The sequence below is a fragment of the Physeter macrocephalus genome, chromosome 19 (genome assembly GCF_002837175.3).
Source record: "Physeter macrocephalus isolate SW-GA chromosome 19, ASM283717v5, whole genome shotgun sequence".
Classification (NCBI taxonomy): Eukaryota; Metazoa; Chordata; class Mammalia; order Artiodactyla; family Physeteridae; genus Physeter; species Physeter macrocephalus.
In genome coordinates this window covers 54,779,103-54,794,544 of record NC_041232.1, presented here as the reverse complement: position 1 = coordinate 54,794,544, position 15,442 = coordinate 54,779,103, and positions in this window count along the sequence as shown.

Sequence of the window (15,442 nt, the reverse complement as noted above, 5' to 3'; positions counted from 1 at the left end):
CAGGCATGTGCCCTGTCCCCTCCTTGCAGTGGGTGTACCATTCACAGATCCCTCCTCACCTGGTAAAGAGAGTGCATTATCATCTCAAACCCCCCTCGCCTAAAACTCCTCTCACAGGTAAACCTTTCCCTTCAGATATTACCTATTCTCTGTACCATCAACTTGCAAGTTGACAATGACTATTTGTAGCTTTGATGCAAAGAATGAATCAATGGTTGCATCATCATCAAAGAATGACGCAGTTATAGTCATCTAACTCCCCTAATTGAAACAGAAATAGGTCTTAGCAGAGGGCTTAGAATAGTTGCTCAACATATATACATATACATACATACATATAAATATTCTTATATATGGGACTTCATATATATATTCATATATGTATATATATATATATAGAGAGAGAGAGAGAGAGAGAGGGACAGTTAATTGTAGAGGGTCAATACTTTCCAATGAAAAACTGAAAGGGAGGGAAAGAGAATTTCAGTTTAAACTTTATTGTTCAGAAATTTAGTAAATCTCATTTAATCCAAATTTTATAGTATTTGCTATTTAATTTCAATCCAAATTAATTTGTCTGTATTATCATCAATATAAATAAATACTTGTTAAGTATTTATCAGATAAGTGTTTTGGAAGCTATAAATTCTGACAAGATGCTGTGTTTACAATTCTGGTGGTATTCTATTACATAGTGAAGAGAAAGTCTCCAGATATGTTACCTAAATCTAGTAAAAGATTCATGGTGAATTTAGAATGATTAGCTAATGCCAATTGCTTGTTTTAGCTATGAAGTCCTCCACACAGACTTTAGAGGTGATCTAACAAATACCCTGCCAGGATGTCAGTGTAATGAAATTTGTATTAAAACCTTATAAGGAGAAGGAGAAGGATGAGCACTATCACTTGGTCTTATTATGTGTATAGAAGGACACATAATAGAAGAGAAAGGTCTTCTGATTTCTCATCTAGTAATTTTTTTTCTGTGACTGTGGTGCATTACCTCACATGGATGCCAGTTGTGAAACTCCACAAAATCTAACAGTGTGGACTTTGTGTATTGTATGAAATGGATGGCTAGTAGACACTGTTGTGTGTTATTGCCTCTTCCATCCTGTGAATGGCATATATTTAAAGAAATACTGCCAGTGCCTCAGGATAAACACAGCCTTAAAACTTTCCACTCCAAGATATAAACTGCATGTTCCCTCAAGCTAAGGCCTTCCTGGAATACTCCATGTTTTGTTGACGTCCCTCTTCTCTGAGCTCGCAAAGTTCTTAAAGTCTGTAAGCTCTTAAAGTCTTAAAGTCAATGAGTCTCACCCCATTGAGCATGTTTCATATACCATCTTTTAATATTAACTGTTTCATGTTATTGGCCTTGTTCAATGATTGTTAGTGATTGTTAGTACCTCTTGGGTAAGAACTTTTCTTCCTCTTTTTCCTACCCATCACCAAGAAAATCCTAGGAATGTAATTTACACAAATAATCCATTGAATTACTGGTTAATTGAAAAAATACACAAATTTACACATTATATCTTAAATTTGGGGTATGCTTCTTGTTTGGTTGGGAGTTTGGTAGGAGAATGATATAATGAAGGGTCAGGAGGCAGGAATTAAAATATTACCTCAAATGTTAGCCAGCTCTCAGGTGGTCTATTCCCAAAGAATACAAATTTGTTATTTAAAAAAATGACTTTGTCTTCCCAGGGAAAATTTTGAGAACATGACCATAGTTATAAAAATAATATGAAGATCAGAAAATTGCTATGGAAGAAAATTAAGGATTTCAACCCAAGATACTAGGTTCAGTGTTTACCTCCAAAAAAACCTGTGTGTCCAACTCTTCCATCTTAAGTGGGATAGCATTTTTATCCTTAACCAGACCCATAAATGAGTGTTTGTTGTTCTGCATTAGAAGCATAATGTTATACATGACGTGTTATGCAAGCATGAGGAGCCAATGGTGGGAGGAACCTTAACAAGGAACTCAAGGAAAGAGAGTTCAATTAAGGAGGTGTTTATAGAAGTCCAGCTGGGGTTAAGGGGACCAACAAGGCAGGTTAAAGCATGCAGAGGCTAACAATTGTTGGAAGCTGATACCGTTTCTAGGTTTGGAGAATCACAAGGAGGAAATAGTGTTACTGGAACCATGGAGAATGAGTCACCCAGAATGGACTGCAGTCATGGAGTGAGGCAGCCACTGCCAGAGATGTAGTTTCAAGGAAGGAAGAGAGAAGGAATCTGTCCCTCTTCCTGCTTTTTGTTTTCCTATTTGTGTCTCCCATTAACTTAAATGGAAACCAGTTCTGATCACATTTAATTAGCCAAAGAAAGTCACATGACCAAGCTTGATGTAAATAGGGCAGGAAAGCATAATCCTAACCCAGGGCAGAACAGTTAATATTAGTGAATGATAACACAATCCACCAAGCTCACTGAGTCCAAAGTTGCTGGGATTGGAAGCAAGTTCCTGAGTTATCTGGCTAGCGGGGGTAATGATACAATGTATTGGTTGTTTGCTTAAGGACAGTATCATCGCCTATAGGAAAGCATCTTGACCTTGCAAAGTGCTGTGTCCCAGCTGGCTCTCTGACCTTCCTAAGCATATAGGTGGCTAAGAGGTAGGTTGCTTGTTTCCCCTCCTTCTGTAATGCCTTTTCCCTATTTGACCTTCAACATCCATCTTCTGACCTTCTTTCTGTTGTTTTTGGCCCAGAAGGCTGACTTCTATGGCTTGCTTTGTCTTGCTGCCTTCTGTTTGGATTTAACCAATGGGAAACACTAGGAGAAGATCAGAAAGAGAATTTGGGCTATTTTTTCCCAAGCTTTCTTTCCCCCTTTGACCTCTGGCAGTGGCTGAATTCTTCCCAAAGTGATGGAAAGCCCTTTCTGTGTAATGTCTGTGCCATATGCACTTTCTACCATTTCTAATAACTATCTACATCCTGATGGTAGTGTTTCTGGTCAATCCAAATTGGTGAAGTTCATAGATGACTGCTGCAAACTTGCCCATAGATACTTGTTTGCCTGCAGAGGATGGAAAAGTGATTTTATGTTTTTAAGGAAGTATTTTTCCATATTCACAACATGCATAGGATTTTTTTTATCTTCGACTGTCTATTGATATATTAAACTTTTATTCCGTAAACATTCATATCTATATATGATGGGACACCCAGGGGTAGACCTTTGACTCTTCTTCCTTTGAAGAACCACATACATGCTTACACCACCCAATAAATAAAATCTCACTCTGCCTTCCACTGATCATAGCAGTATACAATTAGTCTTATTCTATTAGTCAGTCAGGAAAAGCATTGCATATGATTCAGGACATCTTGCTCTTAGGTAGATTCATCATATTTCTTTATTTTGGTATATCTAATCTTTTAATTTTGTTTATTACCTAAGTGAAAGACTAAATATTCTCTTTATTTCAATCTTATAATATCGAATACATTATTTCTTGCAAAATATTTGTTATGAGGTATGTTTGCTTTAAAATCTCCTTAAAAAAGCAGTCATCACCTTAGGGTTTTTGAAGAGAACTTATGAGTCTTTGTATTTTTATTTTTTAATTTAATTGAATTGAATTTATTAAATACAGCAGTTTCTAATTAGTTATCTATTTTATAAATATTAGTATATGTATGTCAATCCCAATCTCCCAATTCATCCCACCACCACTTTCCCCCCTTGGTGTCCATGTTTGTCCTCTACATCTACGTCTCTATTTCTGCCTTGCAAACCAGTTCATCTGTACCATTTTTCGACATGCCACATATATGCATTAATATAAGATATTTGTTTTTCTCTTTCTGACTTACTTCACTCCGTATGACAGTCTATAAGTCCATCCACGTCTCTAAAAATGACCCATTTTTGTTCCTTTTATGGCTGAGTAATATTCATTGTATACATGAACCACATCTTTATCCATTTGTCTGTCAGTGGTCATTTATGTTGCTTCCATTACCTGGCTATTTTCAATAGTGCTGTAATGAACATTGAGGTGCATGTGACTTTATTTATTTATTTATTTAATGTTTATTTTTTATTTATTTTTATTTTTTAACATCTTTATTGGAGTATAACTGTTTTACAATAGTGTGTTAGTTTCTCCTTTACAACAAAGTGAATCAGTTATACATATACATATGTTCCCATTTCTCTTCCCTCTTGCGTCACCCTCCCTCCCACCATCCCTATCCCACCGCCACATCTTCTTTATCCATTCATCTGTTGATGGACAGTTAGGTTGCTTCCATGTCCTTGCTATTGTAAATAGAGCTGCAATGAACATTTTGGTACATGACTCTTTTTGAATTATGGTTTTCTCAGGGTATATGCCCAGTAGTGGGATTGCGGGGTCATATGGTAGTTCTATTTGTAGTTTTTTAAGGAACCTCCATACTGTTCTCCATAGTGGCTGTATCAATTTACATTCCCACCAACAGTGCAAGAGGGTTCCCTTTTCTCCACACCCACTCCAGCATTTGTTATTTGTAGATTTTCTGATGACGCCCATTCTAACCGGTGTGAAGTGATACCTCCTGGTAGTTTTGATTTGCATTTCTCTAATAATTAGTGATGTTGAGCAGCTTTTCATGTGTTTCTTGGCCATCTGTATGTCTTCTTTGGAGAAATGTGTATTTAGATCTTCTGACCATTTTTGGATTGTGTTGTTCGTTTTTTTTAATATTGAGCTGCATGAGCTGTTTATATATTTTGACAATTAATCCTTTGTCCATTGATTCATTTGCAAATATTTTCGCCCATTGTGAGAGTTGTCTTTTCGTCTTGTTTATAGTTTTTTTTTTTTTTTTTTTTTTGCTGTGCAAAAGCTTTTAAGTTTCATTAGGTCCCATTTGTTTATTTTGTTTTTATTACCAATACTCTAAGAGGTGGGTCAAAAAAGATCTTGCTGTGATTTTTGTCAAAGAGTGTTCTTCCTATGTTTTCCTCTAAGAGCTTTAGAGTGTCTGGACTTACATTTAGGTCTTTTATCCAATTTGAATTTATTTTTGTGTATGGAGTTAGAGAGTGTTCTAATTTCATTCTTTTACATCTATCTGTCCAGTTTTCCCAGCACCACTTATTGAAGAGACTGTCTTTTCTCCATTGTATATCCTTGCCTCCTTTGTCATAGATTAGTTGACCATAGCTGCATGCATTTATCTTGGGGCTCGCTATCCTGTTCCATTGATCTATATTTATGTTTTTGTACCAGTACCATATTGTCTTGATTACTGTAGCTTTGTAGTATAGTCTGAAGTCAGGGAGTCTAATTCCACCAGCTCTGTTTTTTTCCCTCAAGATTACTTTTGCTATGCGGGATCTTTTGTGTCTCCATACAAATTTTAAGTTTTTTTGTTCTAGTTCTGTAAAAAAATGCCATTGGTAATTTGATAGGGGTTGCATTGAATCTTTAGATTGCTTTTGGTAGTAGAGTCATTTTTGCAATATTTATTCTTCCAATCCAAGAACATGGTATATCTCTCCATCTGTTTGTGTCTTCTTTGATTTCTTTCATCAGTGTCTTTGTTTTCTGCATACAGGTCTTTTGTCTCCCTAGGTAGGTTTATTCCTAGGTATTTTATTATTTTTGTTGCAATGGTAAATGGGGGAGTGTTTCCTTAATTTCTCTTTCAGATTTTTTATCATTAGTGTATAGAAATGCAAGAGATTTCTGTGCATTAATTTTGTATCCTTCAACTTTACCAAATTCATTGATTACCCCAATAGTTTTCTGGTGGCATCTTCAGTATTTTCTATGTATAGTATCATGTCATCGGCAAACAGTGACACTTTTATTTCTTCTTTTTCAATTTGTATTCCTTTTATTTCTTTTTCTTCTCTGATTGCTGTGGTTAGGACTTCCAAAACTATGTTGAATAATACTGGTGAGAGTGGACATTCTTGTGTTGTTCCTGATCTTAGAGGAAATGCTTTCAGTTTTTCACCATTGAGAATGATGCTTGCTGTGAGTTTGTCATATATGACTTTTATTATGTTGAGTTAGGTTCCCTCTATGCCCACTTTCTGGAGAGTTTTTATCATAAATGGGTGTTGAATTTCATCAAAGGTTTTTTTCTGCATCTACTAAGTTGATCATATAGTTTTTATTCTTCAATTTGTTAACATGTTGTATAACATTGATTGATTTGTGTATATTGAAGAATCCTTGCATCCCTCGGATAAATCCCACTTGATCATGGTGTATGACCCTTTGAATGTCTTGTTGATTTGTTTTGCTAGTATTTTGTTGAGGATATTTGCAACTATATTCATCAGTGATATTGGTCTGCAATTTTCTTGTTTTGTAGTATCTCTGTCTGATTTTGGTATCAGGGTGATGGTGGCCTCAAAGAATGAGTTTGGGAGTGTTCCTTCCTCTGCAATTTTTTCGAAGAGTTTGAGAAGGATGGGTGTTAGCTCTTCTCTAAATGTTTGATGGAATTCACCTGTTAAGCCATCTGGTCCTGGACTTTTGTTTATTAGAAGATTTTTAATCACAGTTTCAATTTCATTACTTGTGTTTGGTCTGTTCATATTTTCTATTTCTTCCTGGTTCAGTCTTGGAAGGTTATACCTTTCTAGGAATTTGTCCATTTCTTCCAGGTTGTCCATTTTATTGGCATAGATTTTCTTGTAGTGGTCTCTTATGATGCTTTGTATTTCTGTGGTGTCCACTGTGACTTCTTTTTCATTTCTAATTTGATTGATTTGAGTCCTCTCCCTCTTTTTCTTGATGAGTCTGGCTAAAGGCTTATCAATTTTGTTTATCTTCTAAAGAACAAGCTTTTAGTTTTATTTATCTTTGCTATTGTTTTCTGTGTTTCTATTTCATTTATTTCTGCTCTGATCTTTATGATTTCTTTCCTTCTACTAACTTTGAGTTTTCTTTTTTTTTCTTTCTCTAGTTCCTTTAGGTGTAATGTTAGATTGTTTATTTGAGATTTTTCTTGTTTCTTGAGGTAGGATTGTATTGCTATAAACTTCTCTCTTAGAACTGCTATTCTGCATCACATAGATTTTGGATCATCCTGTTTTCGTTGTCATTTGTCTCTAGGTATTTTTTAATTTCCTCTTTGATTTCTTCAGTGATCTCTTGGTAATTTAGTAATGTATTGTTTAGCCTCCATGTTTTTGTGGGGTTTTTTTACGTTTTTTCCCCTGTAATTGACTTCTAATCTCATAGCATTATTGTCTGAAAGGATGTTTGATATGATTTCAATTTTCTTAAATTTACAGAGCCTTGATTTGTGACCCAAGATGTGATCTATCCTGGGAATGTCCCATGTTCACTTGAGAGGAAAGTGTAAACTGCTGTTTTTGGATGGAATGTCCTATAAATATCAATTAAATCTATCTGGTCTACTGTTTCATTTAAAGCTTCTATTTCCTTATTAATTTTCTCTCTGGATGATCTGTCCATTGGTGTAAGTGAGATGTTAAATTCCTTCACTATTACTGTGTTACTGTCTATTTCCTCTTTTATAGCTGTTAGCATTTGCCTTATATATTGAGGTGCTCCTATGTTGGGTGCATATATATTTATAATTGTTATATCTTCTCCTTGGATTGATCACTTGATCATTATGTAGCGTCCATCCTTGTCTCTTGTAATATTCTTTATTTTAAAGTCTATTTTATCTGATATGAATATTGCTACTCCAGGTTTCTTTTGATTTCCATTTGCATAGAATATCATTTTCCATCCCCTCACTTCCAGTTGGTATGTGTTCCTAGGTCTGAAGTGTGTCTCTTGTGGACAGCCTATATATGGGACTTGTTTTTGTATCCATTCAGTAAGCCTGTGTCTTTTGGTTGGAGCATTTAATCCATTCACATTTAAGGTTATTATCAATATGTATGCCCCATTACCATTTTCTTAATTGTTTTGTGTTTATTTTTGTAGGTTGTTTTCTTCTCTTTTGTTTCCCACTTACAGAAGTTCCTTTAGCATTTGTTGTAGAGCTGGTTTGGTGGTGCTGAATTCTCTTAGCTTTTGCTTGTCTGTAAATGTTTTAATTTCTCCATCGAATCTGAAGTAGTTACTTGCCAGCTAGAGTAATCTCGGTTGTAGGTTCTTCTCTTTCATCACTTTAAATATATTGTGCCATTCCCTTCTGGCTTCTAGAGTTTCTGCTGAGAAATCACATGTTAACCTTATGGGAGTTCCCTTGTCTGTTATTTGTCATTTTTCCCTTGTTGGTGTTAATAATTTTTCTTTTTCTTTGATTTTTGCCAATTTGATTACTCTGTGTCTCGGCATGTTTCTCCTTGGGTTTATCCTGTATGAGATTCTCTGCACTTCCTGGACTTGGGTGGCTCTTTCTTTTCCCATGTTAGGGAAGTTTTCGACTATAATCTCTTCAAATATTTTCTCCAGTCCTTTCTCTCTCTCTTCTCCTTCTGGGACCCCTATAATTCTAATGTTGGTGCATTTAATGTTGTCCCAGAGCCCTCTCAACTTGTCTTCATTGTTTTTCATTCTTTTTACTTTATTCTGTTCTGTAGCAGTGAATTCCACCATTCTGTCTTCCAGGTCACTTATCCGTTCTTCTGCCTCAGTTATTCTGTTATTGATTCCTTCTAGAGTATTTTTCTTTGCAGTTATTGTTTTGTTCATCTCTGTTTGTTAATTCTTCTAGGTGTTTGTACTTTAAATCTTCTAGGTCTTTGTTAATCATTTCTTGCATCTTCTCGATCTTGCCCTCATTCTTTTTGCAAGGTCCTGGATCATCTTCACTATCATTATTCTGAATCCTTTTTCTGGAAGATTGCCTGTCTCCATTTCATTTAATAGTTTTTCTGGGGTTTTATCTCATTCCTTCATCTGGTACATAGCCCTCTGACTTTTCATTTTGTCTATCTTTCTGTGAATGTGGTTTACGTTCCACATGCAGCAGGATTGTATTTCTTCTTGCTTCTGCTGTCTGCCTTCTGGTGGATGAGTCTATCTAAGAGACTTGCGCAAGCTTCCTGATAGGAGGGTCTGGTTGTGGATAGAACTGGATGTTGCTCTGGTGGCAGAGCTCAGTAAAACTTTAGTCTGCTTGTCTGCTGATGGGTTGGGTTGAGTTCCCTCCCTGTTGCTTTTTATTTTTTTGGCCTGAGGCGATCCAGCACTGGAGGCTACAGGCTTTTTCTTGGGGCTAATGGCAGACTTCAGGAGGGCTTATGCCAAGGAGTACTTCTCAGAACTTCTGCTGCCAGTGTCTTGTCCCCACAGTGAACCACAGCCACCCCCCACCTCTGCAGGAGACCCTCCAACAGTAGCAGGTAGGTCTGGTTTAGTCTCCTATGGGGTCACTGCTCTTTCCTCCAGGTGCTCATGCACACACTACTTTGTGTGTGCCCTCTACGAGTGGAGTCTCTGTTTCTCCCTGTCCTTTCAAAGCCCTGCAATCAAATCCCACTAGACTTCAAAGTCTGATTCTCTTGAAATTCCTCCTCTTGTTGCCAGACACCCAGGTTGGGAAGCCTGACATGGGGCTCAGAACCTTCACTCCAGTGGGTGGACTTCTGTGGTGTAACTATTCTCCAGTTTGTGAGTCAGCCACCCAATGGTTATGGGATTTGATTTTATTGTGATTGTACCCCTCCTACCATCTCATTACAGCTTCTCCTTTGTCTTTGGATGTGGGGTATCTTTTTGTGAGTTCCAGTGTCTTCCTGTAGATGATTGTCCAGCAGTTAGTTGTAATTACATTGCTCTCGCATGAGGGAGTGAGCGCATGTCCTTCTATTCTGCCATCTTGACCAAATCTAAAAAATCTTTTTAGAGTTTGGAAAAGTCAAACCTATTTCTCTTATGACTTACCACCAGAATTAAGTTAATTTCATATGAAACAAAGATTATTTAAGGTAATAGGACTATAATAGTTACTCAGAAAGGAGATAGATTGGAGCAGGTATTTGATAAGGAAAAGCAAAATAATATAGGAGCTGTAGGAGGAGGTAGGACCTGTTGGTCACCATGCTACTTTGTTGACATGGTCCTAATTAGAAATGTCTGATGTCTAGGTAGTATTATTTACCTACAGAGGAGAACCCTCAAAATTCCTAAAGACACTCATCTTTGTGAAAGAATAAGACAGATTTGAGCAGCATTTCTAAATCTTTTATAAGCAAGTCTGAAGTCTCTAAACATATACTGCTTTCTCCCTCAATGTCCTTTGCACTTGCCCACCAGAATGTTTCCCTTCTGCCTCCCCACCTTTAACAATTCTCACCATTTTTCAAGACCTAGTCATGTACTACCCTTTCCCATTCACCTCTGTCCTGATTAATCTCTCCTCTAAACTGTAAGACTTACTGCTTTAAGGGCTCTCTGGCTAATTAATCATATACTACTTGCATTGCTCATACTGTTTCCTTGTATTATTATTTAACTTTTCATGTCTACATATTATCTTTCCACCTAGAAAAGTGTTCAGAATGTAATTTTATAAGGCCAATTCAATTTAGTGCACTGAAGTCTGTACAATTCTTTTGTTGGTAATACACTATTTGGTTCAGTAAATATGGCAGCATCACCTGTAAATAGAATTGCTTGTAGCTCTTTGTGATTGGGAGTATCTTTAGCCTTGTAATTTGATTTTTAAATGTGGAAAATGTTTCTGATTTTCCCTATTTACTGAGATTGATGGAGAAAAAGAGAATGATTTTTATCTAACAAAGAATTTCAAAATTATGCGTGGAGATTTAGCAATATTACATAAACGGGGAGATCCAGCCAGGACCCAGTATTCTGAAGAAAGCTGGGGTCAAGAAGGCATGAGGCCTAAGTAATGCACAACGCTCAATGTGGATTTCTAGGGGTTTATAGATCTACCATGGTCCTTTAAAGGGATTTGTTTGCCAGTCTTTCCGTGCAGAAACATTTAGGGAGCAGAACAAGTTATAAACTTGGAAAGAGCTACGGTTTCTGATTCAAAGACATTTATCAATTGGCATATATTTATAAAGGCTATAGCATGTAGGAATTGGTATGAGGAGTAAAACACAGAGTGAGAAAATACACTGCAGTGTAGAGAGGTATGAGGCAGTTTGGGACAGGTCTCAGGAATATGATTTCTGATTGACAGGTAAGCCCTAATGGAAGAATTATTACAGAAAAAACATGCAGATAAATCAAGGTTCTTGAATTATTTAATCATCATCAAATATTTTTTCCTGCATAGGACACATATGAATCAATTGGTAAATAACTTAGAAGAAGTACAATAATGTGCTTTAATATTTATAATGATTATTCACCCTATGATAAGATCTGTTCCTTAAGCACACATTATAAATGTGCTTTGCTTCAGCCCTTAATGGTTGCTGTAAGCCTTCATTCTCACATCAGGGCCACACACTGGGCATCACATAAAAGGAGCACTCTCTCTTGCTGTTAAAAGCCTTAGTTCTGAACAGTTGGTCTTGACCCATTTTTTTGTGCTGCATTGCAGCCTGCCTTTGATCATCTCAGCCCTCACTGCTCATTCTCTCCTTTCTAGCATCACCTTGCCTCACCCTTTATTCTTGATGTGTTGCACTAGCATTCCCAGTTCTCGCCCCAGTGACGCTAACTCCACTGCCATGAGTAAATGCTCCTCCTCTTATGATCAGGTCCTGGAACCCCTGGATCAGTGCTGTTCCCTTCAGTCTCCTCTAGCCTCTCCTGCTCCCTTCAGGTAGCACACCCTCTTGGTTCATCTAAACTTCAAAATAGGCACTAGAAATATTGTTAAATAGCATGCATCTCTCCATTTACCTGTGATGAAGGACCATGCCCTATTTTTACTTGTATCTACCATAGTACATTTCAAAAAGTTGAACACATGTTAAGAGCCTGAGACATGTTTTGTAACTTATTCTTAGATGAAACAAACCTCAAGAACACAGTGACAAATGGAGTTGAGCAATGGAAAGTGAGTGAAAATGTAAACCTCTGATTTTGCAGTTTTGCATCACTGTAGGCTGTTTGTTAGTTGTTAGTAAGCTGGCTTTTAGATGTGAGAATGAATCAGTGACAGTAGACAATGAAGTGGAGAAGATGTAGCAAATTACCCTAAGTCCAACATGTTCTGAGGTAGGCTGGGACAGTGGTCCTGCTCTGACCTTGAGTATCTCTCCTCCCTTCACCTGCAGTGATGGAGTCACATTCAGGCATCACAGCCTGTTTGTTCAGCTCAGCTCTTGCCCCACTGAACCAACCTACTTACTGAGCCAATACAGAAGAGACCCTGTTAGTTCTTCAGTACTAGTTGGTTGTTCTAAGCATAATTTTTTTCAGCAGCTAGGTTAGATGAGAAATTATCAGTTACTCTGAAATTGTATTATTATTTTTTTTTCTCAAACTGAGATAGGATTGCAACTCTTATAACATTCTTCATAGTTAACCTCTTCAACATTGCTTCATATTTAAGCCGATAAGGGGAAGAGAGAAAGTCACAAAACTTCTTTATGACATGGAAGTTTGGGCAGGGGAAAGTTAAAGACCCAGACAGATTGACATGAATACTAAGCTGTCAAGAGCAGCATTAAAGTTTGACACCTGTAGAGATTTTGGGTATACTCAGGTAACTGGTGTGATCTTAATCCACAAACTCAGCAGTATGAAAATAGTCCTTTTTTTTTTTTTCCCTGAAATTCAACCTGTGAGAATTCCAAGCCACAATTTTGTCATGCTGGTATGAATTTAACCTCAGTCGTTCTGGGAGCTTTTTCCCCTATGAACCCATTACATGTTACACATTACACAGATAACTTCTGGTCTTTGGCTATCTGTCCACTCAAGTTCTTACCTCAGTCCCAATGTCACATTAAATCAGGAAAGGACATCAAGAAATAAGTAACTTAAGGTGGACAAGGATATGCTACCAGATGTATTGTAGTCATTTTGGCAACACTGTATTCAAATATATCCTAGCCTCCTATATATGACCTTATCATGCCCCTACCTTTTCCAAAAGGTGTAAAGACTTTAAGAAAATAATTATAGTCAGAAATAGAGCTATTGACACTTTCTAAATCCTGTGATTTTGTTTTCTTTGTTAAACAGGGTAAAATTAATTAATTAATTAATCAAGAAGCTCCAGCTATTGAGGGTGTGGTTATAAATCAATATAATATCTGTGTTTATATATAGTTCAAGTATTTGCTAAAATTGAGTTTAGGACACCCATATTGTTGGAAGTAATTTTGACTCTTCTGAGAAGTACACACATTGGCCATTTTTTATATAGTTTCTATTCTCTAAAAGAAGAGAATAGAGTGATAACTCTGAGGAGATAAATCACCATGTCTACAGATTTTGGAATCCCTTAGATATACCAGAACTGAGCCATAGTAAGGGGTCAATAAATACTTAAGAAATAAATTGAGGTCAAAACATTGTTTGTGTGGAATGTGTTTCAGTCAGTTTGATCATTTTGTCACAACTCATATTCAACTTGCATATATTTACCCTAATTGAAATAAATCCAATGAGAACACATTTGTAACCCAATGGTATTATTTCACCATATATATTTTACTTTATCTTCTTCCTTAAGTGTAAACTTTCCTATATTTTAAATGACTCCATATCTTCAGATGTAGAAAAATGCATGTTAGGGGAAAAATGGCTGCAAATCCCACAAACCATAACGTGCCTAGGTGGGTCCTAGAGCCTCTGCCAGGGTCTGCTGGGGAGAGGTAAATAGGGCTGGAGGAGGCAAATAGGAATAGTGCTTGATTTGAAGTTAGCTGACCTGTAACTCTCAAAGATTTAAGCAAGTACTCATCCTCCCAGAGACTGTCTTTTCTCTAAAACATATCATTCTTACCCACAGGATTTGATACAAGTAACTCTGCATCATAATTTTACATATAACAGCAGAGAGTGATTGGAGAACTTAGAATGCTCAGACTGGGGGTCAGGGGAGCCCTCAGCCTGTTGATCCCCTAAGAGAACTGTATATATTTGACCACTGGACCCAGAACAGCATACTCTACTGGAATGTTCTCCTGTGTCCTAGGTGTTCTTGATATTGTTAAAGTCAGTCTTTCCTGAGACCTAAAGCTCTCAGACTTAGAAGCAGGTTGAGGTCTTAAGAACTAGAGGTAAAATGAGGACCGGATATGAATAAAGATGAGTACACCTCCAATCTAAGTTTAACAGGATGCATTTTGCAAACTTTGTTTCTACATCCATGTTTTGTAGTCTAAAGCTGTGTTCCACATTCACTGATCCTCATAGGAGAAGTTCAGGTGTTTAAAAACCTTGTGGAAGAGACTTCCTGAGAACTAGGATTTGCCCCTCTAAGAGGAAAGAGAGATAACACTATATTAGCATAATGCATCCACTCCCTCCCCCATCCTAGACCCTTGGAAAATCAGTGCTAACCAGAGGGAAGCCAAGTAAAGGATGAACATCAGAAGTCTGAGAAAAAGGCAATTTTGTACTGTGTTAGCCCAGGTGGATAGGAGCAGAATGAGAGCTGTAGTCTAGGGGAAAATCAGAAATGAAGTTTTCTTTTCCTAAAACTGGAAGGGAAGACAATTACTGTGGACCTGGTTGTCAGGCTTGCTTTGAGATACTAATTTACAATGAGCCTCATTCCTCACCCTGAAAGGTTGGTGGGGAAACAGGATTGTTGCTAGAGGGGAAATCAGAGCCCTGTTTCCTTAATCCTCCCCAGGGCCACTCCCTGTGGAATTTTTTAATTCTGGATTTGCTTTAGGCATTCCACCCTACCAGTACACAGCCTGGGGCACAGTTCTACTGATAAGCTTTGGGCAGTGGACTGGAGTGGGATGAAGATTCCCCATAGGAAGGAGGGGAGCCAGCAAATACGAACTTCTCTGCCTAGGCCACTATAGAAACCCATTTTAAGAGACCTGGATGGGCATTCTCTGATACATCAGCTTAAATTCACTAAGAAATAAGGGTAGAGTTTGGAAGAAATTCTTCCCAATCTACTTCTCTCTTTGTTAACTCCCCTACCCACCTATGCAATCAATGGTTGTCTTTGGCAGTACCTTTCCAGATTCAGTTTGGAGGTTCCTAAATCTTCTAGGAGGACATAGACTCCTTTGAGAATAAGTTTAAAGCTGTGAATTCTTGTGGGTGGGGAGACAAAAGATAAGGGACAGAATTAAAAGCACAGAAAATTTTGTATTCAGTTTTAATGCATCAATAAGACCTTTGAAACCCATTCTTCAAAATCCTAAAGAATCTTGAATGTGAGGTTATGACCCTGCTCTAGACATACACAATTCAACTGGTAGTGCATAACTGTTTAAAATAGACTCAATCAACATGCAGAGATTATGGAGCAGAATAGTCGAATGGTTAAGTGTATAGAGCCAGCCTGCAAAGAAAGTGCTTTACAAAGGTTTGTGGTCACACTTTATTGCACACTGATAAGTGTCTAGCATCTTTGTGCCTATAATCTGC